General features: G+C 47.4%; 27 non-coding genes across 27 annotated transcripts; 20 read left to right on the forward strand and 7 right to left on the reverse strand.

Moving 5' to 3' along the window:
• Positions 1-444: 444 nt before the first annotated feature.
• Positions 445-608, forward strand: LOC135032089 (U1 spliceosomal RNA). The gene has a single exon (XR_010227645.1). It is a non-coding gene; the product is annotated as a U1 spliceosomal RNA (small nuclear RNA).
• Positions 609-7,235: 6,627 nt separating this feature from the next.
• LOC135032081 (U5 spliceosomal RNA) lies at positions 7,236-7,351 on the reverse strand. Its single transcript, XR_010227637.1, has one exon. It is a non-coding gene; the product is annotated as a U5 spliceosomal RNA (small nuclear RNA).
• Positions 7,352-7,626: 275 nt separating this feature from the next.
• LOC135032057 (U5 spliceosomal RNA) lies at positions 7,627-7,742 on the reverse strand. Its single transcript, XR_010227614.1, has one exon. It is a non-coding gene; the product is annotated as a U5 spliceosomal RNA (small nuclear RNA).
• Positions 7,743-8,028: 286 nt separating this feature from the next.
• LOC135032077 (U5 spliceosomal RNA) lies at positions 8,029-8,144 on the reverse strand. The gene has a single exon (XR_010227634.1). It is a non-coding gene; the product is annotated as a U5 spliceosomal RNA (small nuclear RNA).
• A 270-nt stretch (positions 8,145-8,414) lies between these two features.
• Positions 8,415-8,530, reverse strand: LOC135032063 (U5 spliceosomal RNA). The gene has a single exon (XR_010227620.1). It is a non-coding gene; the product is annotated as a U5 spliceosomal RNA (small nuclear RNA).
• A 144-nt stretch (positions 8,531-8,674) lies between these two features.
• Positions 8,675-8,837, forward strand: LOC135032092 (U1 spliceosomal RNA). Its single transcript, XR_010227648.1, has one exon. It is a non-coding gene; the product is annotated as a U1 spliceosomal RNA (small nuclear RNA).
• Positions 8,838-13,658: 4,821 nt separating this feature from the next.
• Positions 13,659-13,771, reverse strand: LOC135032087 (U5 spliceosomal RNA). The gene has a single exon (XR_010227643.1). It is a non-coding gene; the product is annotated as a U5 spliceosomal RNA (small nuclear RNA).
• Positions 13,772-14,057: 286 nt separating this feature from the next.
• On the reverse strand, positions 14,058-14,174 carry LOC135032085 (U5 spliceosomal RNA). Its single transcript, XR_010227641.1, has one exon. It is a non-coding gene; the product is annotated as a U5 spliceosomal RNA (small nuclear RNA).
• Positions 14,175-14,444: 270 nt separating this feature from the next.
• On the reverse strand, positions 14,445-14,560 carry LOC135032064 (U5 spliceosomal RNA). Its single transcript, XR_010227621.1, has one exon. It is a non-coding gene; the product is annotated as a U5 spliceosomal RNA (small nuclear RNA).
• A 144-nt stretch (positions 14,561-14,704) lies between these two features.
• Positions 14,705-14,868, forward strand: LOC135032108 (U1 spliceosomal RNA). Its single transcript, XR_010227664.1, has one exon. It is a non-coding gene; the product is annotated as a U1 spliceosomal RNA (small nuclear RNA).
• A 152-nt stretch (positions 14,869-15,020) lies between these two features.
• Positions 15,021-15,183, forward strand: LOC135032028 (U1 spliceosomal RNA). Its single transcript, XR_010227594.1, has one exon. It is a non-coding gene; the product is annotated as a U1 spliceosomal RNA (small nuclear RNA).
• A 674-nt stretch (positions 15,184-15,857) lies between these two features.
• LOC135032003 (U1 spliceosomal RNA) lies at positions 15,858-16,021 on the forward strand. The gene has a single exon (XR_010227574.1). It is a non-coding gene; the product is annotated as a U1 spliceosomal RNA (small nuclear RNA).
• Positions 16,022-16,173: 152 nt separating this feature from the next.
• Positions 16,174-16,336, forward strand: LOC135031984 (U1 spliceosomal RNA). Its single transcript, XR_010227557.1, has one exon. It is a non-coding gene; the product is annotated as a U1 spliceosomal RNA (small nuclear RNA).
• A 671-nt stretch (positions 16,337-17,007) lies between these two features.
• Positions 17,008-17,171, forward strand: LOC135032110 (U1 spliceosomal RNA). The gene has a single exon (XR_010227666.1). It is a non-coding gene; the product is annotated as a U1 spliceosomal RNA (small nuclear RNA).
• Positions 17,172-17,323: 152 nt separating this feature from the next.
• LOC135032043 (U1 spliceosomal RNA) lies at positions 17,324-17,486 on the forward strand. The gene has a single exon (XR_010227603.1). It is a non-coding gene; the product is annotated as a U1 spliceosomal RNA (small nuclear RNA).
• A 674-nt stretch (positions 17,487-18,160) lies between these two features.
• LOC135032015 (U1 spliceosomal RNA) lies at positions 18,161-18,324 on the forward strand. Its single transcript, XR_010227582.1, has one exon. It is a non-coding gene; the product is annotated as a U1 spliceosomal RNA (small nuclear RNA).
• A 972-nt stretch (positions 18,325-19,296) lies between these two features.
• On the forward strand, positions 19,297-19,460 carry LOC135032118 (U1 spliceosomal RNA). Its single transcript, XR_010227674.1, has one exon. It is a non-coding gene; the product is annotated as a U1 spliceosomal RNA (small nuclear RNA).
• A 152-nt stretch (positions 19,461-19,612) lies between these two features.
• On the forward strand, positions 19,613-19,775 carry LOC135031985 (U1 spliceosomal RNA). Its single transcript, XR_010227558.1, has one exon. It is a non-coding gene; the product is annotated as a U1 spliceosomal RNA (small nuclear RNA).
• A 670-nt stretch (positions 19,776-20,445) lies between these two features.
• Positions 20,446-20,610, forward strand: LOC135031997 (U1 spliceosomal RNA). The gene has a single exon (XR_010227568.1). It is a non-coding gene; the product is annotated as a U1 spliceosomal RNA (small nuclear RNA).
• A 149-nt stretch (positions 20,611-20,759) lies between these two features.
• LOC135031994 (U1 spliceosomal RNA) lies at positions 20,760-20,922 on the forward strand. The gene has a single exon (XR_010227565.1). It is a non-coding gene; the product is annotated as a U1 spliceosomal RNA (small nuclear RNA).
• Positions 20,923-21,596: 674 nt separating this feature from the next.
• LOC135032119 (U1 spliceosomal RNA) lies at positions 21,597-21,760 on the forward strand. Its single transcript, XR_010227675.1, has one exon. It is a non-coding gene; the product is annotated as a U1 spliceosomal RNA (small nuclear RNA).
• A 152-nt stretch (positions 21,761-21,912) lies between these two features.
• On the forward strand, positions 21,913-22,075 carry LOC135032018 (U1 spliceosomal RNA). Its single transcript, XR_010227585.1, has one exon. It is a non-coding gene; the product is annotated as a U1 spliceosomal RNA (small nuclear RNA).
• Positions 22,076-22,749: 674 nt separating this feature from the next.
• LOC135032099 (U1 spliceosomal RNA) lies at positions 22,750-22,913 on the forward strand. The gene has a single exon (XR_010227655.1). It is a non-coding gene; the product is annotated as a U1 spliceosomal RNA (small nuclear RNA).
• Positions 22,914-23,065: 152 nt separating this feature from the next.
• On the forward strand, positions 23,066-23,228 carry LOC135032024 (U1 spliceosomal RNA). The gene has a single exon (XR_010227590.1). It is a non-coding gene; the product is annotated as a U1 spliceosomal RNA (small nuclear RNA).
• A 671-nt stretch (positions 23,229-23,899) lies between these two features.
• Positions 23,900-24,063, forward strand: LOC135032122 (U1 spliceosomal RNA). The gene has a single exon (XR_010227678.1). It is a non-coding gene; the product is annotated as a U1 spliceosomal RNA (small nuclear RNA).
• A 152-nt stretch (positions 24,064-24,215) lies between these two features.
• LOC135032036 (U1 spliceosomal RNA) lies at positions 24,216-24,378 on the forward strand. The gene has a single exon (XR_010227599.1). It is a non-coding gene; the product is annotated as a U1 spliceosomal RNA (small nuclear RNA).
• Positions 24,379-25,049: 671 nt separating this feature from the next.
• Positions 25,050-25,213, forward strand: LOC135032100 (U1 spliceosomal RNA). The gene has a single exon (XR_010227656.1). It is a non-coding gene; the product is annotated as a U1 spliceosomal RNA (small nuclear RNA).
• The last annotated feature ends 241 nt before the right edge of the window (positions 25,214-25,454 follow it).

A 25,454-nucleotide genomic window follows, 5' to 3' on the forward strand; every position in this document is an offset into this window, starting at 1 on the left:
AAATCAGCTTGAATGCTTCAGGGGCTGGGGCATAGCCAACATGAGCCCCACACCGAAGGAAGGTGGAGGTGTTTAATGCAAACTAGGGGTCATCCAAGCGCCGCAAAAGGCCGCCATGCCCTGCACACCCCTTTTTTATTTTCATATGCAGACGAGGGTTGAAGCCAACTTTGACCCACTGCTTGGATGACATCACCATATGCAAATCCATCTGCTGCAGGCCTTCCCCCAGGAATGCTTGCACTAGTAGTTGCATTTGGTTTGTTGTTTGGGGGTGCTTCAGTGTTAGGCAGCCTTCTGCCCTCCCATGTTCATCTGAAAATATGTGTTCTCCCTGCAGTTGTTGTCCCCAGATGAGAGTTCCCTTGTGTTGCCTCAGTTGAATCTCCTTTACTTGACAGAGATGTGCCTGAGCAGCGGCCCTCCCCAGCCCTATCCCAAATCATACTTATTTTGCATAGGAGATACCATGGTCATGAAGATTGTTCTCCCAGGGTGAGGTTCATTCATTGCACTCTGGGTATGCTGACCCCTGTGATTTCCCCAAATGTGGGAAACTCGACTGCATTATTTGTGGTAGTGGGGGACTGCGTTTGTGCTTTCCTCTGGTCAGCTCTGGTAAAAGTCAGATTTCTTTGTCTCAGATCTTCCTCTAGCCTTGTTCTTCTTTCGAGAGTTCCCTTGTGCTGCCTCAGTTGGATCTCCTTCACTTGACAGGGGGTGCCCGAGCAGCAATCCTCCACAGCTCTAGCCCAACTCCTACTTACCTGCCAGGTGAGATACTATGATGTTCACTGTTAGGGCAATCAGGATGTGGAATTCCCTGCCAGGGAAGGTGGTAATGGCGGACTCTGTAATTGGATTTAAAAAAGGAATGGATACATTTCTGAATGAAAAAGCTATCCAAGGTTATAATACTTAAAATATCAACATGGTTAATCCGGGGGTAACATGAGTTATAGTAGCTAACTAGTCATAAAACATTATTCAGCAAGTATGTAGAATCATCACAACTTAAAACAGGTTGAACACGATGGGCAATTTGCCTCTATTCAACCTCAAAAACTATGTTACTATATGTTACTATATTACTATGTTACTGTAGTATACAGAACACCACAATGTAATGAGCAGTGATAGTGAGCACTGATGAGGATACTAGAACTGACACTGAGCAGCAAGATGCAGCACTGGACTATTAGTAATGTACTGTAGTATGCTGAGCACCACAATGCAGCACAAGACAATGAGCAGTGATACTGAGCACTGATGAGGATACTACTGAGAACTGACACTGAGCAGGAGAGACACACTACTAGTATTACTGAGCAGCAATAAGTAACCACTGATACTGAGCACTGATATTGAGATTTCCACTGAGAGAACATAGCCACGTCCTCTCCGCTCTCTCTTCAATGCACGAGTAAAAATGGCGGCAACGCGCAGCTCTTTATATGGAATCCGAATCTCGAGAGAATCCGACAGCGGGATGATGACATTTTCCCTTGTTCAGGTTTTCCGAGTCAGGCGGGAACAACCGAGCCTGCCTCGGACCAGTGTAAACCACGTGGAGTTCGTCGGGAATTCGGTTCTCGGAGAACCGAACCCGCTCCTCTCTACCTTATACCCATCAATTTTTTTATTTTCAATCTAAGCCCCTGCAGTTTTCTGTAAGCATCTGCTTCGCTATGATGATCAACAAGTCACAAGGGCAAACACTCAGGGCTTGAGGCGTAGATCTTAGGACCAGCTGCTACAAGCATGGCAGAGGTGTCACTATCACTGGTGACACCCAGAGAGGTGGCGAAGGAGATTGTAATGCAGTGCGCGCAGATAAGCAGCGCAATGGTAAAAAGGAGGCATGGTTTCATAGGTAGGGGCGTGGCCTGGTGGCCTGAATCTACATTTTGTTGCTCCGGGTGTCCCGGGGGTTGGGGGCTGCACCCGGGGACTAGTGTGTGTGCGGTGCTGGCTCCTGCACAGTGACAGGGCATGGCCACCCAGCATGACGCCTCCATTCTTGACCATGCTGTAATTGCAGTCGCACTGCAGTTCAGCGTGATCATAAAAAATGGTGTAGCCTCCTGCTGGTGCAGACTGTATGTGCGCGCAGGAAGCCGCCACCATTTTTGTGATCACAGCGGCTGAATGTGATGTCATACAGCCGCTGTGACCACGCCCCCTGTGTCTCCTCCGTTGCAGACCCCATTTTGAAGCCTTGCCCCCGCACCGCTCCATCCCTGACTTGGAAATGGAGTGTTGCTGACCCCCCTCTCCCCCCCCCGCCCCGATTGACAGGCAGAGGCGATCGCATTCTCTGCGGGGTGCCGCAGAAAATGCAGGCACATGCGTATGCTGTTAGCAATTTTTGCAGTTGGATCGCTTATTGTGATTGCATTCCAACCTGAATCAGGCCCTATTACCTATCACAATGCGCTGCGGGCAGTACAAAATTGGGTTAATATAGGAGTAAAACTCCCAGACCTGTGCTCCTTAACTGTACCTGGTGGCTAGTGGAGCGGCTGCCCAGTAATCAGTGTCCACGCCAGTGCGCACACGGTCCACCCCCTACGGCCACGCTCCCCTTCATCAGCGGCCTCGTGATCCGGAAGGGCGGTGTGTGTGTGACTGACCTTAGGAAGAAACTGGAGCCTCCGCTGCAGTGACCCAGCAACCAGGGCACGGGAGTATACAGCGCCGCTGGGAGTGATGAAGCTGCAGTAAAGATGTCTATTAGACCTAGCCTGCTGCAGCCCTTGTAGATTCTCATAAAAAAAGTTCTTCTTTTCTTGTCAAAATTAATAGCTAAGAATAGGCTGCCTGAGGCAGGCCCCTGTTAAGTGGCCTGCTACTGAAGGCACCAACTACAAACTGAGCTCCCTGTTCATGGAAGCGGGGTTATAGAGGAGGATGCGCTGAGCATCTTGGGAACAGTCAAAAGCTTTGAGCCGGTTGGTGCCTCAGATCAAGATCCTACTCTACACCCCAATGTGAATCCTTGTGGAGTCCAGTGTACCCCACAGAAGAAATTAATGTGTCACACCCATTGGCAGCAACCTTAGAATAGCTGCTGACGGGCACAATTGAGAAAGGAAGGGGGGGGGGGGACATTTGAATCCAGCACATAGATGCAATTCAAATATGTAATTTGTACCTTCCTATTTTAAAATATAATGGATGAACCTCACCCTGTGAGAACAATCTTCATGATCAAGAGATCTCATATGCAAAATAAGTATGAGTTGGGATAGGGCTGGGGAGGGTGGCTGCTCGGGCAGCCCCTCCCCCGTCAAGTTAAGGAGATTCAACTGAGGACGCACAAGGGAACTCTCGTCTGGGGACAACAACTGCAGGGAGACCACATCTGTTCAGATGAACATGGGAGGGTGGAAGGCTGCCTAATATTGAAGCACCATCAAATATCAAACCATATGCAACAACTAGTACAAGCATTCCTGGGGGAAGGTCTGCAGAAGACGGATTTGCATACGGTGATGTCATCCAAGATGTGGGCCAAAGTTGGCTGGAACCCTCATCTGCATATGAAAAGAGAAAAGGGGCATGCAGGGCATGGCGGCCTTTTGCGGTGCTTGGATGACCCCTAGTTCGCATTAAACACCCCCACCCTCCTTTGGTGTGGGGCTCATGTTGGCCATGCCCCATCCCCTGAAGCATTCAAGCTGATTTCTTGCAGCAGCTGGGCACTGTAACAGCTCCAGAGCTGTTCTGTAAGGCAAGTAAAAGGGTGTGGGCCCTGCAGCACCACCTGTAGTTCGCATTGTGCATTGGAAGGCACAAAGTAAGCAGACGGGAGGAGAAGTCAGGATAGTGCGCAAGGGCATCCTTTTCTCTTAGTCCGTAGAGGATGCTGGGGTCACATTAAGAACCATGGGGTATAGACGGGATCCGCAAGAGACATGGGCACTTTAAGACTTTCAAAGGGTGTGAACTGGCTCCTCCCTCTATGCCCCTCCTCCAGACTCCAGTTATAGGAACTGTGCCCAGGGAGACGGACATTTCGAGGAAAGGATTTATTGTTAAACTAAGGTGAGCATCTTACCAGCTCACACCTTAAGCATGCCGCAGAACGTGGCATTCAACAGAACACAAGCCAACGGCATGAACAATTGCAGCAAAAAGCTGACCAGAACCATAACATAACATGTGTATAACCACAAGTAATAACTGCAGACACAGTATGGACTGGGACGGGTGCCCAGCATCCTCTACGGACTAAGAGAAAAGGATTTACCGGTAGGTATTAAAATCCTATTTTCTCATACGACCTAGAGGATGCTGGGGTCACATTAAGAACCATGGGGTTATACCAAAGCTCTTGAACGGGTGGGAGAGTGCGTACGACTCTGCAGCACCGAATGACCCAACTTGAGGTTATCATCAGCCAAGGTATCAAACTTGTAAAACTTAGCAAAAGTGTTTACTAAATAGCTGCTCGGCAAAGTTGCAATGCCGAGACTCCCCGACCAGCTGCCCAGGATGAACCCACCTTTCTAGTAGAATGGGTCTTCACCTAATTCAGTAACGGCAATCCTGCCATGGAATGAGCATGCTGAATCTTACCACAGATCCAGCGCATAATGGTCTACATGGAAGCAGGACACCCAATCCTGTTGGGAGCATACAGGACAAACAGAGCCTCTGTTTTCCTAATCTGAACCGTTCTGGTGACATAAATTTTCAAAGTTCTGACCACAGCCAGAGACTTTGACTCAACGAAGGTGTCAGTGGCCAAAGGCACCATGTGGAAAGATGAACCACCTTCGGCAGAAATTGTTGACGTGTCCTCAATTCTGCTCTATCTTCATGAAAGATCAAATAAAGGCTCTTGTGATACTGCATGGTTTGTACTGTTTTCCATGTGCTCCCAGATCTTTCAAGCAAGTAGCATGGTCAAGAAAGTTCTGTTTGAAAAGAAACAACATTTACTGTCATTGTTATAGAATTTGGGAGAAAAAACAAGAAGAAATCTGCACTGTTGACGCACTGGACAGAATGAATGAATCATAAAATATAACCTTTATTAAGTATGTATTAAAATTGGATAAATATTAATATTATTATCCCAAACTGCAGTGAAACATAAAGGTTAAAATCACAGAACTAACATACATGTGCATAAGAAGAATAAAGAGATGTGAAAAAAAGGTTTAAAAAGCGTGTCCGTGTGTGATTATTTTTGAAGGCACAACCCTGGCGGGGTTGTTTATATAGATATATATGTTGCTAATAATCACTTTCTAGCGTAATGTTATTAAATAGCTGTTAGTATCTATGTCGTCAGGTACCACTGGGTCGTATCCTATATACTCCCTTCACTCAATAGGGGTTACCTCCCGGGAAGCCATCCCCATTGGCGAATTTGTGGGGGTGATTGAGTATAACCGGTAAGCTAACCTCCAATTTGTGGGGTGCTTAGGTAGATGGGGATCACTTATTTCTCTGTGTCCCCTAAGACTATATTCCTAAATTCAATACCACAGGGGGATAGCTTTCTATATCGGATAAGGAATCACTTGATAGGGAAATCTCTATGGATCATGGAAAGATCATATTTATTAATATCCAAACTAAAAAAATGATGAATAGCTTTAATTTAGCTGTTTAGATATAGTTAATTGGCGAGATATACCAACAGGTGCGGTTGCCTTAAGGAATATGGCAATTCCAATATAAATAGCAGCCCTCCTTCATATAATCAGCCAGATCTTATTAAATCTGGTCCAGATATAGCCGTTCAGATATACTTAATTGACAACATATATCAATCGGTGGGGTTGCCTTAAGGAATATAGCAATTCCAATTCTCATATAAATAGCAACCTTCCTTCATATATTCAGCCAGATCTTATTTAATCTGATCTAGGCGTAGGCAATAATGCTTTCCTTAGAGGTATAGCCACCTCAATTCTTATTAGGAAGCAAAGTGTCTGTCATAATGGTTTATCCAATTCATCTAAGAAATAATATATTCCATGTGTCAGAGATTCATTACTCTCTATTTACACTGTTAAAGAGTTAATTCTTATTATGTTACAGTGTAATGAAATTATCATATAGGGAGATGTGGCAATTCCATGTGCTATATATATAATAACCCTTAGTGGTCCAGATTCCACAATGAGGAATTTTCTTATAAACCGCTGAAACACACAGCTGTTTGACTGACTTCCAAATATATCTATCTCACTTTGTAACAGTCTTATGATAGAGAAACTGTTACATATTCGGTCACTTAGTTATCTAAAGGTAAACAGACTCAGTGTGAGGGTAATATAATATATCAAATGCGCTGTCAATAATCGTGGTAACTGGTGTAATAATGTGGTATATTGAGTATGCTAGTAAGGCATATAACTGCTCTCCAGCCTTTAAGTGTTACCAATCAATTTGTTACACTGTAAAGGATTTATGGTGTCCTGTTAGGACATGCAGCTGCTAGGCTGACTCAAAGATTTATCCATTTGTAACAATTATGTAACAGTTATATACATGTTACTGGTATTACATAGAAATAGTATGACACAGGCCAGCAGTCCCATGTGTCTAGATTCCACAATAGGAGATTTTCTTTGTCTTATAAACTGCTGGAACACACAGCTGCTAGACTGACTTCAAATATATATATTACTTTGTAACAGTCTTATAGTAAAGAGACTGTTACACACTGTCATTTAGTTATCTCAAGGTAAGCAGATTCTGTGTGAGGATAGTGTTCTGTTAGAACATGCAGCTGCTAGGCTGACTCATAGAAAATGTATCCATTTGTAACAAATGACACATACAGCATTAAATTAATATCTATAGCAGCCCATGTGACATCTCTACTCTTATCATAATTGTCTGGTTATTGCCAATCTGGACAGCAGGAGTGATATATATTCACTAGTCCCAATATCCCATCATATAAATATACCCACACTGATATACTTTCTTATCAAGAGTTATTAGTAGCTATCTGTATGCACTTTAGACATTGTATCTGCTAAGTGACATCATATCTAGTGTATTCCTTTCTTATAGCTCAGCTTCTATTCCCTATTAGTGGAGACTAACAGCTAACATCATAATCATATATTTTTGTTTTATAACATTTCACATGAGTCAAATACACGCGGACACGCCGTGCCCTACACGTGTGTTTCACTGCATCTATGGCAACTTACATTAAAGCTAACAAGAAAGCACACTCGTTCTGTCTTTAAACTGATAAAAGAAACCCCAATAATATGGGGCATGCAAAAATTGAGATAAAACTCAGTTTTGCTCCTCTCCACGGAAATCTTTAATAAAAGGCGAAATATTTGTTAGTTCTGAAGAGAAACCAGAGCATGACCAAAATTCCACCTGTCGCCTGAGTGCCATGCCAGCAGTTCTCATTGAGCTCAAAGTGAGCACCCAATTTGAAAGAAAGATAGCAGATTTCTCACCAGGCTTCCCCTAGCTATAAACATGGTTTGTACTCTTTTCCATGTGTTCCCAGATCTTTCAAGCAATTAGTATAGTCAAGAAAGTTCTGTTTGAAAAGAAACAAACATTTACTGTCATTTCTATGCAAATGAGCTTACATTAAAGCACACTCGTTCTATCTTTAAACAGATAAAATAAAACCCCAATAAGATGGGGAATGCAAAATTTGAGATAAAACTCAGTTTTGCTCCTCTCCACGGAAATCTTTAGTAAAAGGCGAAAGATTTGTTCGTTCTGAAGAGAAACCAGAGCATGACCAAGATTCCACCTGTCGCCTGAGTGCCATGCCTGCAGTCCTCATTCAGCTCAAAGTGAGCACCCAATTTGAAAGAAAGAAAGCAGATTTCTCACCAGGCTTCCCCTTGCTATAAGCATGGTTTGTACTCTTTTCCATGTGCTCCCAGATCTTTCAAGCAAGTAGCATGGTCAAGAAAGTTCTGTTTGAAAAGAAACAGACATTTACTGTCATTGTTATACAAATAAACTTACATTAAAGCCAACAAGAAAGCACACTCATTCTGTCCTTAAACTGATAAAAGAAACCCCAATAATATGGGGCATGCAAAAATTGAGATAAAACTCAGTTTTGCTCCTCTCCACGGAAATCTTTAATAAATGGCGAAAGATTTGTTCATTCTGAAGAGAAACCAGAGCATGACCAAGATTCCACCTGTCGCCTGAGTGCCATGCCAGCAGTCCTCATTCAGATCAAAGTGAGCGCCCAATTTGAAAGAAAGCAGATTTCTCACCTGGCTTCTCCTTGCTATAAGCATGGTTTGTACTGTATTCCATGTGCTCCCAGATCTTTCAAGCAAGTAGCATGGTCAAGAAAGTTCTGTTTGAAAAGAAACAAACATTTACTGTAATTTCTATGCAAATGAGCTTTCATTAAAGCACACTCATTCTATCTTTAAACCGATAAAAGAAAATCCAAAAAGATGGGGCATGCAAAAATTGAGGTAAAACTCAGTTTTGCTCCTCTCCACGGAAATCTTTAGTAAAAGGCGAAAGATTTGTTCGTTCTGAAGAGAAGCCAGAGCATGACCAAGATTTTCATATGAAAATATGTGTTCTCCCTGCAGTTGTTGTCCCCAGATGAGAGTTCCCTTGTGCTGCCTCAGTTGAATCTCCTTTACTTGACAGAGATGTGCCTGAGCAGCGGCCCTCCCCAGCCCTATCCCAAATCATACTTATTTTGCATAGGAGATACCATGGTCATGAAGATTGTTCTCCCAGGGTGAGGTTCATTCATTGCATTCTGGGTATGCTGACCCCTGTGATTTCCCCAATGTGGGAAACTCGACTGCATTATTTGTGGTAGTGGGGGACTGTGTTTGTGCTTTCCTCTGGTCAGCTCTGGTAAAAGTCAGATTTCTTTGTCTCAGATCTTCCTCTAGCCTTGTTCTTCTTTCGAGAGTTCCCTTGTGCTGCCTCAGTTGGATCTCCTTCACTTGACAGGGGGTGCCCGAGCAGCAATCCTCCACAGCTCTAGCCCAACTCCTACTTACCTGCCAGGTGAGATACTATGATCTTCACTGTTAGGGCAATCAGGATGTGGAATTCCCTGCCAGGGAAGGTGGTAATGGCGGACTCTGTAATTGGATTTAAAAAAGGAATGGATACATTTCTGAATGAAAAAGCTATCTAAGGTTATAATACTTAAAATATCAACATGGTTAATCCGGGGGTAACATGAGTTATAGTAGCTAACTAGTCATAAAACATTATTCAGCAAGTATGTAGAATCATCACAACTTAAAACAGGTTGAACACGATGGGCAATTTGCCTCTATTCAACCTCAAAAACTATGTTACTATATGTTACTATATTACTATGTTACTGTAGTATACAGAAAACCAAAATGCAATGAACAGTGATAGTGAGCACTGATGAGGATACTAGAACTGACACTGAGCAGCAAGATGCAGCACTGGACTATTAGTAATGTACTGTAGTATGCTGAGCACCACAATGCAGCACAAGACAATGAGCAGTGATACTGAGCACTGATGAGGATACTACTGAGAACTGACACTGAGCAGGAGAGACACACTACTAGTATTACTGAGCAGCAATAAGTAACCACTGATACTGAGCACTGATATTGAGATTTCCACTGAGAGAACATAGCCACGTCCATTCCGCTCTCTCTTCAATGCACGAGTAAAAATGGCGGCAACGCGCAGCTCTTTATATGGAATCCGAATCTCGCGAGAATCCGACAGCGGGATGATGACATTTTCCCTTGTTCAGGTTTTGCGAGTCAGGCGGGAACAACCGAGCCTGCCTCGGACCAGTGTAAACAACGTGGAGTTCGTGGGGAATTCGGTTCTCGGAGAACCGAACCCGCTCCTCTCTACCTTATACCAATCAATTTTTTTATTTTCAATCTAAGCCCCTGCAGTTTTCTGTAAGCATCTGCTTCGCTATGATGATCAACAAGTCACAAGGGCAAACACTCAGGGCTTGAGGCGTAGATCTTAGGACCAGCTGCTACAAGCATGGCAGAGGTGTCACTATCACTGGTGACACCCAGAGAGGTGGCGAGGGAGATTGTAATGCAGTGCGCGCAGATAAGCAGCGCAATGGTAAAAAGGAGGCATGGTTTCATAGGTAGGGGCGTGGCCTGGTGGCCTGAATCTACATTTTGTTGCTCCGGGTGTCCCGGGGGTTGGGGGCTGCACCCGGGGACTAGTGTGTGAGCGGTGCTGGCTCCTGCACAGTGAAAGGGCATGGCCACCCAGCATGACGCCTCCCTTCTTGACCATGCTGTAATTGCAGTCGCACTGCAGTTCAGCGTGATCATAAAAAATGGTGTAGCCTCCTGCTGGTGCAGACTGTATGTGCGCGCAGGAAGCCGCCACCATTTTTGTGATCACAGCGGCTGAATGTGATGTCATACAGCCGCTGTGACCACGCCCCCTGTGTCTACTCCGTTGCAGACCCCATTTTGAAGCCTTGCCCCCGCACCGCTCCATCCCTGACTTGGAAATGGAGTGTTGCTGACCCACCTATCCCCCCCCGCCCCGATTGACAGGCAGAGGCGATCGCATTCTCTGCGGGGTGCCGCAGAAAATGCAGGCACATGCGTATGCTCTTAGCAATTTTTGCAGTTGGATCGCTTATTGTGATTGCAATCCAACCTGAATCAGGCCCTATTACCTATCACAATGCGCTGCGGGCAGTACAAAATTGGGTTAATATAGGAGAAAAACCCCCAGACCTGTGCTCCTTAACTGTACCTGGTGGCTAGTGGAGCGGCTGCCCAGTAATCAGTGTCCACGCCAGTGCGCACACGGTCCACCCCCTACGGCCACGCTCCCCTTCATCAGCGGCCTCGTGATCCGGAAGGGTGGTGTGTGTGTGACTGACCTTAGGATGAAACCGGACCCTCCGCTGCAGTGACCCAGCAACCAGGGCACGGGAGTATACAGCGCCGCTGGGAGTGATGAAGCTGCAGTAAAGATGTCTATTAGACCTAGCCTGCTGCAGCCCTTGTAGATTCTCATAAAACAAGTTCTTCTTTTCTTGTCAAAATTTATAGCTAAGAATAGGCTGCCTGAGGCAGGCCCCTGTTAAGTGGCCTGCTACTGAAGGCACCAACTACAAACTGAGCTCCCTGTTCATGGAAGCGGGGTTATAGAGGAGAATGCACTGAGCATCTTGGGAACAGTCAAAAGCTTTGAGCCGGTTGGTGCCTCAGATCAAGATCCTACTCTACACCCCAATGTGAATCCTTGTGGAGTCCAGTGTACCCCACAGAAGAAATTAATGTGTCACACCCATTGGCAGCAACCTTAGAATAGCTGCTGACGGGCACAATTGAGAAAGGAAGGGGGGGGGGGGGGGGGGGGACATTTGAATCCAGCACATAAATGCAATTCAAATATGTAATTTGTACCTTCCTATTTTAAAATATAATGGATGAACCTCACCCTGTGAGAACAATCTTCATGATCAAGAGATCTCATATGCAAAATAAGTATGAGTTGGGATAGGGCTGGGGAGGGTGGCTGCTCGGGCAGCCCCTCCCCCGTCAAGTTAAGGAGATTCAACTGAGGAAGCACAAGGGAACTCTCGTCTGGGGACAACAACTGCAGGGAGACCACATCTTTTCAGATGAACATGGGAGGGCGGAAGGCTGCCTAATACTGAAGCACCATCAAATATCAAACCATATGCAACATCTAGTACAAGCCTTCCTGGGGGAAGGTCTGCAGCAGACGGATTTGCATACAGTGATGTTATTCAAGCAGTGGGCCAAAGTTGGCTGGAACCCTCATCTGCATATGAAAAGAGAAAAGGGGCGTGCAGGGCATGGCGGCCTTTTGCAGTGCTTGGATGACCCCTAGTTCTCATTAAACACCCCCACCCTCCTTTGGTGTGGGGCTCATGTTGGCCATGCCCCATCCCCTGAAGCATTCAAGCTGATTTCTTGCAGCAGCTGGGCACTGTAACAGCTCCAGAGCTGTTCTGTAAGGCAAGTAAAAGGGTGTGGGCCCTGCAGCACCACCTGTAGTTTGCATTGTGCGTTGGAAGGCACAAAGTAAGCAGACGGGAGGAGAAGTCAGGATAGTGCGCAAGGGCATCCTTTTCTCTTAGTCCGTAGAGGATGCTGGGGTCAGATTAAGAACCATGGGGTATAGACGGGATCCGCAAGAGACATGGGCACTTTAAGACTATCAAAGGGTGTGAACTGGCTCCTCCCTCTATGCCCCTCCTCCAGACTCCAGTTATAGGAACTGTGCCCATGGAGACGGACATTTCGAGGAAAGGATTTATTGTTAAACTAAGGTGAGCATCTTACCAGCTCACACCTTAAGCATGCCGCAGAACGTGGCATTCAACAGAACACAAGCCAACGGCATGAATAATTGCAGCAAAAAGCTGACCAGAACCATAACACAACATGTGTATAACCACAAGTAATAACTGCAGACACAGTATGGACTGGGACGGGTGCCCAGCATCCTCTACAGACTAAGAGAAAAGGATTTACCGGTAGGTATTAAAATCCTATTTTCTCATACGACCTAGAGGATGCTGGGGTCACATTAAGAACCATGGGGTTATACCAAAGCTCTTGAACGGGTGGAAGAGTGCATACGACTCTGCAGCACCGAATGACCCAACTTGAAGTTATCATCGGCCAAGGTATCAAACTTGTAAAACTTAGCAAAAGTGTTTACTAAATAGCTGCTCGGCAAAGTTGCAATGCCGAGACTCCCCGACCAGCTGCCCAGGATGAACCCACCTTTCTAGTAGAATGGGTCTTCACCTAATTCAGTAACGGCAATCCTGCCATGGAATGAGCATGCTGAATCTTACCACAGATCCAGCGCATAATGGTCTACATGGAAGCAGGACACCCAATCCTGTTGGGAGCATACAGGACAAACAGAGCCTCTGTTTTCCTAATCTGAACCGTTCTGGTGACATAAATTTTCAAAGTTCTGACCACAGCCAGAGACTTTGACTCAACGAAGGTGTCAGTGGCCAAAGGCACCATGTGGAAAGATGAACCACCTTCGACAGAAATTGTTGACGTGTCCTCAATTCTGCTCTATCTTCATGAAAGATCAAATAAAGGCTCTTGTGATACTGCATGGTTTGTACTGTTTTCCATGTGCTCCCAGATCTTTCAAGCAAGTAGCATGGTCAAGAAAGTTCTGTTTGAAAAGAAACAAACATTTACTGTCATTGTTATGCAAATAAACTTACATTAAAGCTAACCAGAAAGCACACTCGTTCTGTCTTTAAACTGATAAAAGAAACCCCAATAATATGGGCATACCTCCCAACTTTGTCGGCTCGCAAAGAGGGACACACGCACGGCGAAGTCGCACGCGCTCCCAAAAAGGGCGTGGCCTAAGTAAAAAGGGGCATGGCTTCGCGGGAGGACCCGCGATCGCGAGTCACGCCCCCGTTTTCGGCACTGAGGGGGCATGCCCAGCGCTCTGTGAGCCGCTGGCATGCCACCTCTCCCTCTGACTTCAGTGAATAGACGCTGTGCGCACAGCGACTATTCACCGCTGCTCTGCTAAGCAGGGCAGCGACAGACAGAGCCTCCCAACTGTCCTCCCCACCGCGGGACACTGCGGCCCGCAGGTGGGACAGCGGGACAGTCCCCAAAAAACGGGACTGTCCCGCGAAAATCGGGACAGTTGGGAGGTATGATATGGGGCATGCAAAAATTGAGATAAAACTCAGTTTTGCTCCTCTCCACAGAAATCTTTAGTAAAAGGCGAAAGATTTGTTCGTTCTGAAGAGAAACCAGAGCATGACCAAGATTCCACCTGTCGCCTGAGTGCCATGCCAGCAGTCCTCATTCAGCTCAAAGTGAGCACCCAATTTGAAAGAAAGAAAGCAGATTTCTCACCAGGCTTCCCCTTGCTATAAACATGGTTTGTACTCTTTTCCATGTGCTCCCAGATCTTTCAAGCAATTAGTATGGTCAAGAAAGTTCTGCTTGAAAAGAAACAGACATTTATTGTCATTGTTATGCAAATAAACTTACATTAAAGCTAACAAGAAAGCACACTCGTTCTGTCTTTAAACTGATAAAAGAAACCCCAATAATATGGGGCATGCAAAAATTGAGATAAAACTCAGTTTTGCTCCTCTCCACGGATAATCTTTAATAAAAGGCGAAAGATTTGTTCATTCTGAAGAGAAACCAGAGCATGACCAAGATTCCACCTGTCGCCTGAGTGCTGTGCCAGCAGTCCTCATTCAGATCAAAGTGAGCGCCCAATTTGAAAGAAAGCAGATTTCTCACCTGGCTTCTCCTTGCTATAAGCATGGTTTGTACTGTATTCCATGTGCTCCCAGATCTTTAAAGCAAGTAGCATGGTCAAGAAAGTTCTGTTTGAACATAAATAAACATTTACTGTCATTTCTATGCAAATGAGCTTACATTAAAGCACACTCATTCTATCTTTAAACCGGTAAAAGAAACCCCAAAAAGATGGGGCATGCAAAAATTGAGATAAAACTCGGTTTTGCTCCTCTCCACGGAAATCTTTAGTAAGAGGCGAAAGATTTGTTCGTTCTGAAGAGAAACCAGAGCATGACCAAGATTTTTATCTGAAAATATGTGTTCTCCCTGCAGTTGTTGTCCCCAGATGAGAGTTCCCTTGTGCTGCCTCAGCTGAATCTCCTTTACTTGACAGAGATGTGCCTGAGCAGCGGCCCTCCCCAGCCCTATCCCAAATCATACTTATTTTGCATAGGCGATACCATGGTCATGAAGATTGTTCTCCCAGGGTGAGGTTCATTCATTGCATTCTGGGTATGCTGACCCCTGTGATTTCCCCAAATGTGGGAAACTCGACTGCATTATTTGTGGTAGTGGGGGACTGTGTTTGTGCTTTCCTCTAGTCAGCTCTGGTAAAAGTCAGATTTATTTGTCTCAGATCTTCCTCTAGCCTTGTTCTTCTTTCGAGAGTTCCCTTGTGCTGCCTAAGTTGGATCTCTTTCACTTGACAGGGGGGTGCCCGAGTAGCGACCCTCCCCAGCTCTAGCCCAACTCCTACTTACCTGCCAGGTGAGATACTATGATCATGAAGGTGCTTCTCCCAGGGCAAGGCTCACCCATTGCACTCTGGGTGTGGTGCCCCTGCGATTTCCCCAAATGTGGGAAGCTTGACTGCATAATTTGTGTTTCCCCTGGTCGGCTCTCGTATAATTCAGATCTCTTTGTCTCAGGTCTCTCTCCAGCCTAGTTTGCTGTCTGTTTCCACTTCTTTTTTCATGAGCCCCTCCCTTTTATACCCTTGTGCACTATCCTGACTTCTCCTCTTGTCTGCTTATTTTGTGCCTTCCAATGCCCAATGCAAACTACAGGTAGTGCTGCAGGGCCCACACCCTTTTACTTGCCGTACAGAGCAGCTCTGGAGCTGTTACAGTGCCCAGCTGCTGCAAGAAATCAGCTTGAATGCTTCAGGGGCTGGGGCATAGCCAACATGAGCCCCACACCGAAGGAGGGTGGAGGTGTTTAATGCGAACTAGGGGTCATCCAAGCGCCGCAAAAGGCCGCTATGCCCTGCACGCCCCTTTTCTCTTTTCATATGCAGACGAGGGTTGAAGCCAACTTTGACCCACTGCTTGGATGACATCACCGTATGCAAATCCATCTGCTGCAGGCCTTCCCCCAGGAATGCTTGCACTAGTTGTTGCATTTGGTTTGTTGTTTGGGGGTGCTTCATTATTAGGCAGCCTTCTGCCCTCCCATGTTCATCTGAAAATATGTGTTCTCCCTGCAGTTGTTGTCCCCAGATGAGAGTTCCCTTGTGCTGCCTCAGTTGAATCTCCTTTACTTGACAGAGATGTGCCTGAGCAGCGGCCCTCCCCAGCCCTATCCCAAATCATACTTATTTTGCATAGGAGATACCATGGTCATGAAGATTGTTCTCCCAGGGTGAGGTTCATTCATTGCATTCTGGGTATGCTGACCCCTGTGATTTCCCCAAATGTGGGAAACTCGACTGCATTATTTGTGGTAGTGGGGGACTGTGTTTGTGCTTTCCTCTGGTCAGCTCTGGTAAAAGTCAGATTTATTTGTCTCAGATCTTCCTCTAGCCTTGTTCTTCTTTCGAGAGTTCCCTTGTGCTGCCTCAGTTGAATCTCCTTCACTTGACAGGGGGGTACCCGAGCAGCGACCCTCCCCAGCTCTAGCCCAACTTCTACTTACCTGGCAGGTGAGATACTATGATCATGTAGGTGCTTCTCCCAGGGCAAGGCTCACCCATTGCACTCTGGGTGTGCTGCTCCTGCGATTTCCCCAAATGTGGGAAACTTGACTGCATAATTTGTGTTTCCCCTGGTCGGCTCTCGTATAATTCAGATCTCTTTGTCTCAGGTCTCTCTCCAGCCTAGTTTGCTGTCTGTTTCAACTTCTCTTTTCTTGAGCCGCTCCCTTCTATGCCCTTGCGCACTATCCTGACTTCTCCCGTCTGCTTACTTTGTGCCTTCCAATGCACAATGCAAACTACAGGTAGTGCTGCAGGGCCCACACCCTTTTACTTGCCGTTCAGAGCAGCTCTGGAGCTGTTACAGTGCCCAGCTGCTGCAAGAAATCAGCTTGAATGCTTCAGGGGCTGGGGCATAGCCAACATGAGCCCCACACCGAAGGAGGGTGGAGGTGTTTAATGCGAACTAGGGGTCATCCAAGCGCCGCAAAAGGCCGCCATGCCCTGCACGCCCCTTTTCTCTTTTCATATGCAGACGAGGGTTGAAGCCAACTTTGACCCACTGCTTGGATGACATCACTATATGCAAATCCATCTGCTGCAGGCCTTCCCCCAGGAATGCTTGTACTAGTTGTTGCATTTGGTTTGTTGTTTGGGGGTGCTTCAGTATTAGGCAGCCTTCTGCCCTCCCATGTTTATCTGAAAATATGTGTTCTCCCTGCAGTTGTTGTCCCCAGATGAGAGTTCCCTTGTGCTGCCTCAGTTGAATCTCCTTTACTTGACAGAGATGTGCCTGAGCAGCGGCCCTCCCCAACCCTATCCCAAATCATACTTATTTTGCATAGGCGATACCATGGTCATGAAGATTGTTCTCCCAGGGTGAGGTTCATTCATTGCATTCTGGGTATGCTGACCCCTGTGATTTCCCCAAATGTGGGAAACTCGACTGCATTATTTGTGGTAGTGGGGGACTGTGTTTGTGCTTTCCTCTGGACAGCTCTGGTAAAAGTCAGATTTCTTTGTCTCAGATCTTCCTCTAGCCTTGTTCTTCTTTCGAGAGTTCCTTTGTGCTGCCTCAGTTGGATCTCTTTAACTTGACAGGGGGGTGCCCGAGCAGCGACCCTCCCCAGCTCTAGCCCAACTCCTACTTACTTGCCAGGTGAGATACTATGATCATGAAGGATCTTCTCCCAGGGCAAGGCTCACCCATTGCACTCTGGGTGTGGTGCCCCTGCGATTTCCCCAAATGTGGGAAGCTTGACTGCATAATTTGTGTTTCCCCTGGTCGGCTCTCGTATAATTCAGATCTCTTTGTCTCAGGTCTCTCTCCAGCCTAGTTTGCTGTCTGTTTCCACTTCTTTTTTCATGAGCCCCTCCCTTTTATACCCTTGTGCACTATCCTGACTTCTCCTCCTGTCTGCTTACTTTGTGCCTTCCAATGCACAATGCAAACTACAGGTAGTGCTGTAGGGCCCACACCCTTTTACTTGCCGTACAGAGCAGCTCTGGAGCTGTTACAGTGCCCAGCTACTGCAAGAAATCAGCTTGAATGCTTCAGGGGCTGGGGCACAGCCAACATGAGCCCCACACCGAAGGAGGGTGGAGGTGTTTAATGTGAACTAGGGGTCATCCAAGCACCGCAAAAGGCCGCCATGCCCTGCACGCCCCTTTTCTCTTTTCATATGCAGACGAGGGTTGAAGCCAACTTTGACCCACTGCTTGGATGACATCACCGTATGCAAATCCATCTGCTGCAGGCCTTCCCCCAGGAATGCTTGCACTAGTTGTTGCATTTGGTTTGTTGTTTGGGGGTGCTTCAGTATTAGGCAGCCTTCTGCCCTCCCATGTTCATCTGAAAATATGTGTTCTCCCTGCAGTTGTTGTCCCCAGATGAGAGTTCCCTTGTGCTGCCTCAGTTGAATCTCCTTTACTTGACAGAGATGTGCCTGAGCAGCGGCCCTCCCCAGCCCTATCCCAAATCATACTTATTTTGCATAGGAGATACCATGGTCATGAAGATTGTTCTCCCAGGGTGAGGTTCATTCATTGCATTCTGGGTATGCTGACCCCTGTGATTTCCCCAAATGTGGGAAACTCGACTGCATTATTTGTGGTAGTGGGGGACTGTGTTTGTGCTTTCCTCTGGTCAGCTCTGGTAAAAGTCAGATTTATTTGTCTCAGATCTTCCTCTAGCCTTGTTCTTCTTTCGAGAGTTTCCTTGTGCTGCCTCAGTTGGATCTCTTTCACTTGACAGGGGGGTGCCCGAGCAGCGACCCTCCCCAGCTCTAGCCCAACTCCTACTTACCTGCCAGGTGAGATACTATGATCATGAAGGTGCTTCTCCCAGTGCAAGGCTCACCCATTGCACTCTGATTTCCCCAAATGTGGGAAGCTTGACTGCATAATTTGTGTTTCCCCTGGTCGGCTCTCGTATAATTCAGATCTCTTTGTCTCAGGTCTCTCTCCAGCCTAGTTTGCTGTCTGTTTCCACTTCTTTTTTCATGAGCCCCTCCCTTTTATACCCTTGTGCACTATCCTGACTTCTCCTCCTGTCTGCTTACTTTGTGCCTTCCAATGCACAATGCAAACTACAGGTAGTGCTGCAGGGCCCACACCCTTTTACTTGCCGTACAGAGCAGCTCTGGAGCTGTTACAGTGCCCAGCTGCTGCAAGAAATCAGCTTGAATGCTTCAGGGGCTGGGGCATAGCCAACATGAGCCCCACACCGAAGGAGGGTGGAGGTGTTTAATGCGAACTAGGGGTCATCCAAGCGCCGCAAAAGGCCGCCATGCCCTGCACGCCCCTTTTCTCTTTTCATATGCAGACGAGGGTTGAAGCCAACTTTGACCCACTGCTTGGATGACATCACCGTATGCAAATCCATCTGCTGCAGGCCTTCCCCCAGGAATGCTTGCACTAGTTGATGCATTTGGTTTGTTGTTTGGGGGTGCTTCAGTATTAGGCAGCCTTCTGCCCTCCCATGTTCATCTGAAAATATGTGTTCTCCCTGCAGTTGTTGTCCCCAGATGAGAGTTCCCTTGTGCTGCCTCAGTTGAATCTCCTTTACTTGACAGAGATGTGCCTGAGCAGCGGCCCTCCCCAGCCCTATCCCAAATCATACTTATTTTGCATAGGAGATACCATGGTCATGAAGATTGTTCTCCCACGGTGAGGTTCATTCATTGCATTCTGGGTATGCTGACCCCTGTGATTTCCCCAAATGTGGGAAACTCGACTGCTTTATTTGTGGTAGTGGGGGACTGTGTTTGTGCTTTCCTCTGGTCAGCTCTGGTAAAAGTCAGATTTCTTTGTCTCAGATCTTCCTTTAGCCTTGTTCTTCTTTCGAGAGTTCCCTTGTGCTGCCTCAGTTGGATCTCCTTCACTTGACAGGGGGGTACCCGAGCAGCGACCCTCCCCAGCTCTAGCCCAACTTCTACTTACCTGGCAGGTGAGATACTATGATCATGTAGGTGCTTCTCCCAGGGCAAGGCTCACCCATTGCACTCTGGGTGTGCTGCTCCTGCGATTTCCCCAAACGTGGGAAACTTGACTGCATAATTTGTGTTTCCCCTGGTCGGCTCTCGTATAATTCAGATCTCTTTGTCTCAGGTCTCTCTCCAGCCTAGTTTGCTGTCTGTTTCAACTTCTCTTTTCTTGAGCCGCTCCCTTCTATGCCCTTGCGCACTATCCTGACTTCTCCCGTCTGCTTACTTTGTGCCTTCCAATGCACAATGCAAACTACAGGTAGTGCTGCAGGGCCCACACCCTTTTACTTGCCGTTCAGAGCTGCTCTGGAGCTGTTACAGTGCCCAGCTGCTGCAATAAATCAGCTTGAATGCTTCAGGGGATGGGGCATGGCCAACATGAGCCCCACACCAAAGGAGGGTGGGGTGTTTAATGCGAACTAGGGGTCATCCAAGCACCGCAAAAGGCCGCCATGCCCTGCACGCCCCTTTTCTCTTTTCATATGCAGATGAGGGTTGAAGCCAACTTTGACCCACTGCTTGGATGACATCACCGTATGCAAATCCGTCTTCTGCAGAACTTCCCCCAGGAATGCTTGCACTAGTTGTTGCATTTGGTTTGTTGTTTGGGGGTGCTTCAGTATTAGGCAGCCTTCTGCCCTCCCATGTTCATCTGAAAATATGTGTTCTCCCTGCAGTTGTTGTCCCCAGATGAGAGTTCCCTTGTGCTGCCTCAGTTGAATCTCCTTTACTTGACAGAGATGTGCATGAGCAGCGGCCCTCCCCAGCCCTATCCCAAATCATACTTATTTTGCATAGGAGATACCATGGTCATGAAGATTACTCTCCCAGGGTGAGGTTCATTCATTGCATTCTGGGTATGCTGACCCCTGTGATTTCCCCAAATGTGGGAAACGCGACTGCTTTATTTGTTGGTAGTGGGGGACTGTGTTTGTGTTTTCCTCTGATCTCTGGTAAAAGTCAGATTTCTTTGTTTCAGATCTTCCTCTAGCCTTGTTCTTCTTTCGAGAGTTTCCTTGTGCTGCCTCAGTTGGATCTCCTTCACTTGACAGGGGGGTGCCCGAGCAGCGACCCTCCCCAGCTCTAGCCCAACTCCTACTTACCTGCCAGGTGAGATACTATGATCATGAAGGTGCTTCTCCCAGGGCAAGGCTCACCCATTGCACTCTGGGTGTGCTGCCCCTGCGATTTCCCCAAATGTGGGAAACTTGACTGCATAATTTGTGTTTCCCCTGGTCAGGTCTCGTATAATTCAGATCTCTTTGTCTCAGGTCTCTCTCCTGCCTAGTTTGCTGTCTGTTTCCACTTCTCTTTTCTTGAGCCGCTACCTTCTATGCCCTTGCGCACTATCCTGACTTCTCCTCCTTTCTGCTTACTTTGTGCCTTCCAACGCACAATGCGAACTACAGGTAGTGCTGCAGGGCCCACACCCTTTTACTTGCCTTACAGAGCAGCTCTGGAGCTGTTACAGTGCCCAGCTGCTGCAAGAAATCAGCTTGAATGCTTCAGGGGCTGGGGCATAGCCAACATGAGCCCCACACCGAAGGAGGGTGGAGGTGTTTAATGCAAACTAGGGGTCAGCCAAGTGCTGCAAAAGGCCACCATGCCCTGCACGCCCCTTTTCTCTTTTCATATGCAGACGAGGGTTGAAGCCAACTTTGACCCACTGCTTGGATGACATCACCATATGCAAATCTATCTGCTGCAGGCCTTCCCCCAGGAATGCTTGCACTAGTTGTTGCATTTGGTTTGTTGTTTGGGGGTGCTTCAGTATTAGGCAGCCTTCTGCCCTCCCATGTTCATCTGAAAATATGTGTTCTCACTGCAGTTGTTGTCCCCAGATGAGAGTTCCCTTGTGCTGCCTCAGTTGAATCTCCTTTACTTGACAGAGATGTGCCTGAGCAGCGGCCCTCCGCAGCCATATCCCAAATCATACTTATTTTGCATAGGAGATACCATTGTTATGAAGATTGTTCTCCCAGGGTGCGGTTCATTCATTGCACTCTGGGTATGCTGACCCCTGTGATTTCCCCAAATGTGGGAAACTCGACTGCATTATTTGTGGTAGTGGTGGACTGTGTTTGTGCTTTCCTCTGGTCAGCTCTGGTAAAAGTCAGATTTCTTTGTCTCAGATCTTCCTCTAGCCTTGTTCTTCTTTCGAGAGTTCCTTTGTGCTGCCTCAGTTGGATCTCCTTCACTTGACAGGGGGGTGCCCGAGCAGCGACCCTCCCCAGCTCTAGCCCAACTCCTACTTACCTGCCAGGTGAGATACTATGATCATGAAGGTGCTTCTCCAAGGGCAAGGCTCACCCATTGCACTCTGGGTGTGCTGCTCCTGCGATTTCCCCAAATGTGGGAAACTTGACTGCATAATTTGTGTTTCCCCTGGTCAGGTCTCGTATAATTCAGATATCTTTGTCTCAGGTCTCTCTCCAGCCTAGTTTGCTGTCTGTTTCCACTTCTCTTTTCTTGAGCCGCTCCCTTCTATGCCCTTGCGCACTATCCTGACTTCTCCTCCTTTCTGCTTACTTTGTGCCTTCCAACGCACAATGCGAACTACAGGTAGTGCTGCAGGGCCCACACCCTTTTACTTGCCTTACAGAGCAGCTCTGGAGCTGTTACAGTGCCCAGCTGCTGCAAGAAATCAGCTTGAATGCTTCAGGGGCTGGGGCATAGCCAACATGAGCCCCACACCGAAGGAGGGTGGAGGTGTTTAATGCAAACTAGGGGTCAGCCAAGTGCCGCAAAAGGCCACCATGCCCTGCACGCCCCTTTTCTCTTTTCATATGCAGACGAGGGTTGAAGCCAACTTTGACCCACTGCTTGGATGACATCACCATATGCAAATCTATCTGCTGCAGGCCTTCCCCCAGGAATGCTTGCACTAGTTGTTGCATTTGGTTTGTTGTTTGGGGGTGCTTCAGTATTAGGCAGCCTTCTGCTCTCCCATGTTCATCTGAAAATATGTGTTCTCCCTGCAGTTGTTGTCCCCAGATGAGAGTTCCCTTGTGCTGCCTCAGTTGAATCTCCTTTACTTGACAGAGATGTGCCTGAGCAGCGGCCCTCCCCAGCCCTATCCCAAATCATACTTATTTTGCATAGGAGATACCATGGTCATAAAGATTGTTCTCCCAGGGTGAGGTTCATTCATTGCATTCTGGGTATGCTGACCCCTGTGATTTCCCCAAATGTGGGAAACTCAACTGCATTATTTGTGGTAGTGGGGGACTGTGTTTGTGTTTTCCTCTGGTCAGCTCTGGTAAAAGTCAGGTTTCTTTGTCTCAGATCTTCCTCTAGCCTTGTTCTTCTTTCGAGAGTTCCATTGTGCTGCCTCAGTTTGATCTCCTTCACTTGACAGGGGGGTACCCGAGCAGCGACCCTCCCCAGCTCTAGCCCAACTCCTACATACCTGCCAGGTGAGATACTATGATCATGAAGGTGCTTCTCCCAGGGCAAGGCTCACCCATTGCACTCTGGGTGTGCTGCTCCTGTGATTTCCCCAAATGTGGGAAACTTGACTGCATAATTTGTGTTTCCCCTGGTCGGCTCTCGTATAATTCAGATCTCTTTGTCTCAGGTCTCTCTCCAGCCTAGTTTGCTGTCTGTTTCCACTTCTCTTTTCTTGAGCCGCTGCCTTCTATGCCCTTGTGCACTCTCCTGACTTCACCTGTCTGCTTACTTTGTGCCTTCCAACGCACAATGCAAACTACAGGTAGTGCTGCAGGGCCAACACCCTTTTACTTGCCTTACAGAGCAGCTCTGGAGCTGTTACAGTGCCCAGCTGCTGCAAGAAATCAGCTTGAATGCTTCAGGGGCTGGGGCATAGCCAACATGAGCCCCACACCGACGGAGGGTGGAGGTGTTTAATGCTAACTAAGGGTCATCCAAGCGCCGCAAAAGGCCGCCATGCCCTGCATACCCCTTTTCTCTTTTCATATGCAGATGAGGGTTCCAGCCAACTTTGGCCCACTGCTTGGATGACATCACCGTATGCAAATCCGTCTTCTGCAGACCTTTTCCCAGGAATGCTTGTACTAGTTGTTGCATTTGGTTTGTTGTTTGGGGGTGCTTCAGTATTAGGCAGCCTTCTGCTCTCCCATGTTCATCTGAAAATATGTGTTCTCCCTGCAGTTGTTGTCCCCAGATGAGAGTTCCCTTGTGCTGCCTCAGTTGAATCTCCTTTACTTGACAGAGATGTGCCTGAGCAGCGGCCCTCCCCAGCCCTATCCCAAATCATACTTATTTTGCATAGGAGATACAATTGTCATGAAGATTGTTCTCCCAGGGTGAAGTTCATTCATTGCATTCTGGGTATGCTGACCCCTGTGATTTCCCCAAATGTGGGAAACTCGACTGCATTATTTGTGGTAGTGGGGGACTGTGTTTGTGCTTTCCTCTGGTCAGCTCTGGTAAAAGTCAGATTTCTTTGTCTCAGATCTTCCTCTAGCCTTGTTCTTTTTTCGAGAGTTTCCTTGTGCTGCCTCAGTTGGATCTCCTTCACTTGACAGGGGGGTGCCCGAACAGCGACCCTCCCCAGCTCTAGCCCAACTCCTACTTACCTGCCAGGTGAGATACTATGATCAGGAAGGTGCTTCTCCCAGGGCAAGGCTCACCCAATGCACTCTGGGTGTGCTGCTCCTGCGATTTCCCCAAATGTGGGACACTTGATTACATAATTTGTGTTTCCTCTGGTCGGCTCTCGTATAATTCAGATCTCTTTGTCTCAGGTCTCTCTCCAGCCTAGTTTGCTGTCTGTTTCCACTTCTCTTTTCTTGAGCCGCTCCCTTCTATGCCCTTGTGCACTATCCTGACTTCTCCCGTCTGCTTACTTTGTGCCTTCCAATGCACAATGCAAACTACAGGTAGTGCTGCAGGGCCCACACCCTTTTACTTGCTTTACAGAGCAGCTCTGGAGCTGTTACAGTGCCCAGCTTCTGCAAGAAATCAGCTTGAATGCTTCAGGGGCTGGGGCATAGCCAACATGAGCCCCACACCGAAGGAAGGTGGAGGTGTTTAATGCGAACTAGGGGTCATCCAAGCGCCGCAAAAGGCCGCCATGCCCTGCACACCCCTTTTTTATTTTCATATGCAGACGAGGGTTGAAGCCAACTTTGACCCACTGCTTGGATGACATCACCATATGCAAATCCATCTGCTGCAGGCCTTCCCCCAGGAATGCTTGCACTAGTAGTTGCATTTGATTTGTTGTTTGGGGGTGCTTCAGTATTAGGCAGCCTTCTGCCCTCCCATGTTCATCTGAAAATATGTGTTCTCCCTGCAGTTGTTGTCCCCAGATGAGAGTTCCCTTGTGTTGCCTCAGTTGAATCTCCTTTACTTGACAGAGATGTGCCTGAGCAGCGGCCCTCCCCAGCCCTATCCCAAATCATACTTATTTTGCATAGGAGATACCATGGTCATGAAGATTGTTCTCCCAGGGTGAGGTTCATTCATTGCACTCTGGGTATGCTGACCCCTGTGATTTCCCCAAATGTGGGAAACTCGACTGCATTATTTGTGGTAGTGGGGGACTGCGTTTGTGCTTTCCTCTGGTCAGCTCTGGTAAAAGTCAGATTTCTTTGTCTCAGATCGTCCTCTAGCCTTGTTCTTCTTTCGAGAGTTCCCTTGTGCTGCCTCAGTTGGATCTCCTTCACTTGACAGGGGGTGCCCGAGCAGCAATCCTCCACAGCTCTAGCCCAACTCCTACTTACCTGCCAGGTGAGATACTATGATCTTCACTGTTAGGGCAATCAGGATGTGGAATTCCCTGCCAGGGAAGGTGGTAATGGCGGA

Source organism: Pseudophryne corroboree, unplaced genomic scaffold, assembly GCF_028390025.1.
Source record: "Pseudophryne corroboree isolate aPseCor3 unplaced genomic scaffold, aPseCor3.hap2 scaffold_539, whole genome shotgun sequence".
Lineage (NCBI taxonomy): Eukaryota > Metazoa > Chordata > Amphibia > Anura > Myobatrachidae > Pseudophryne > Pseudophryne corroboree.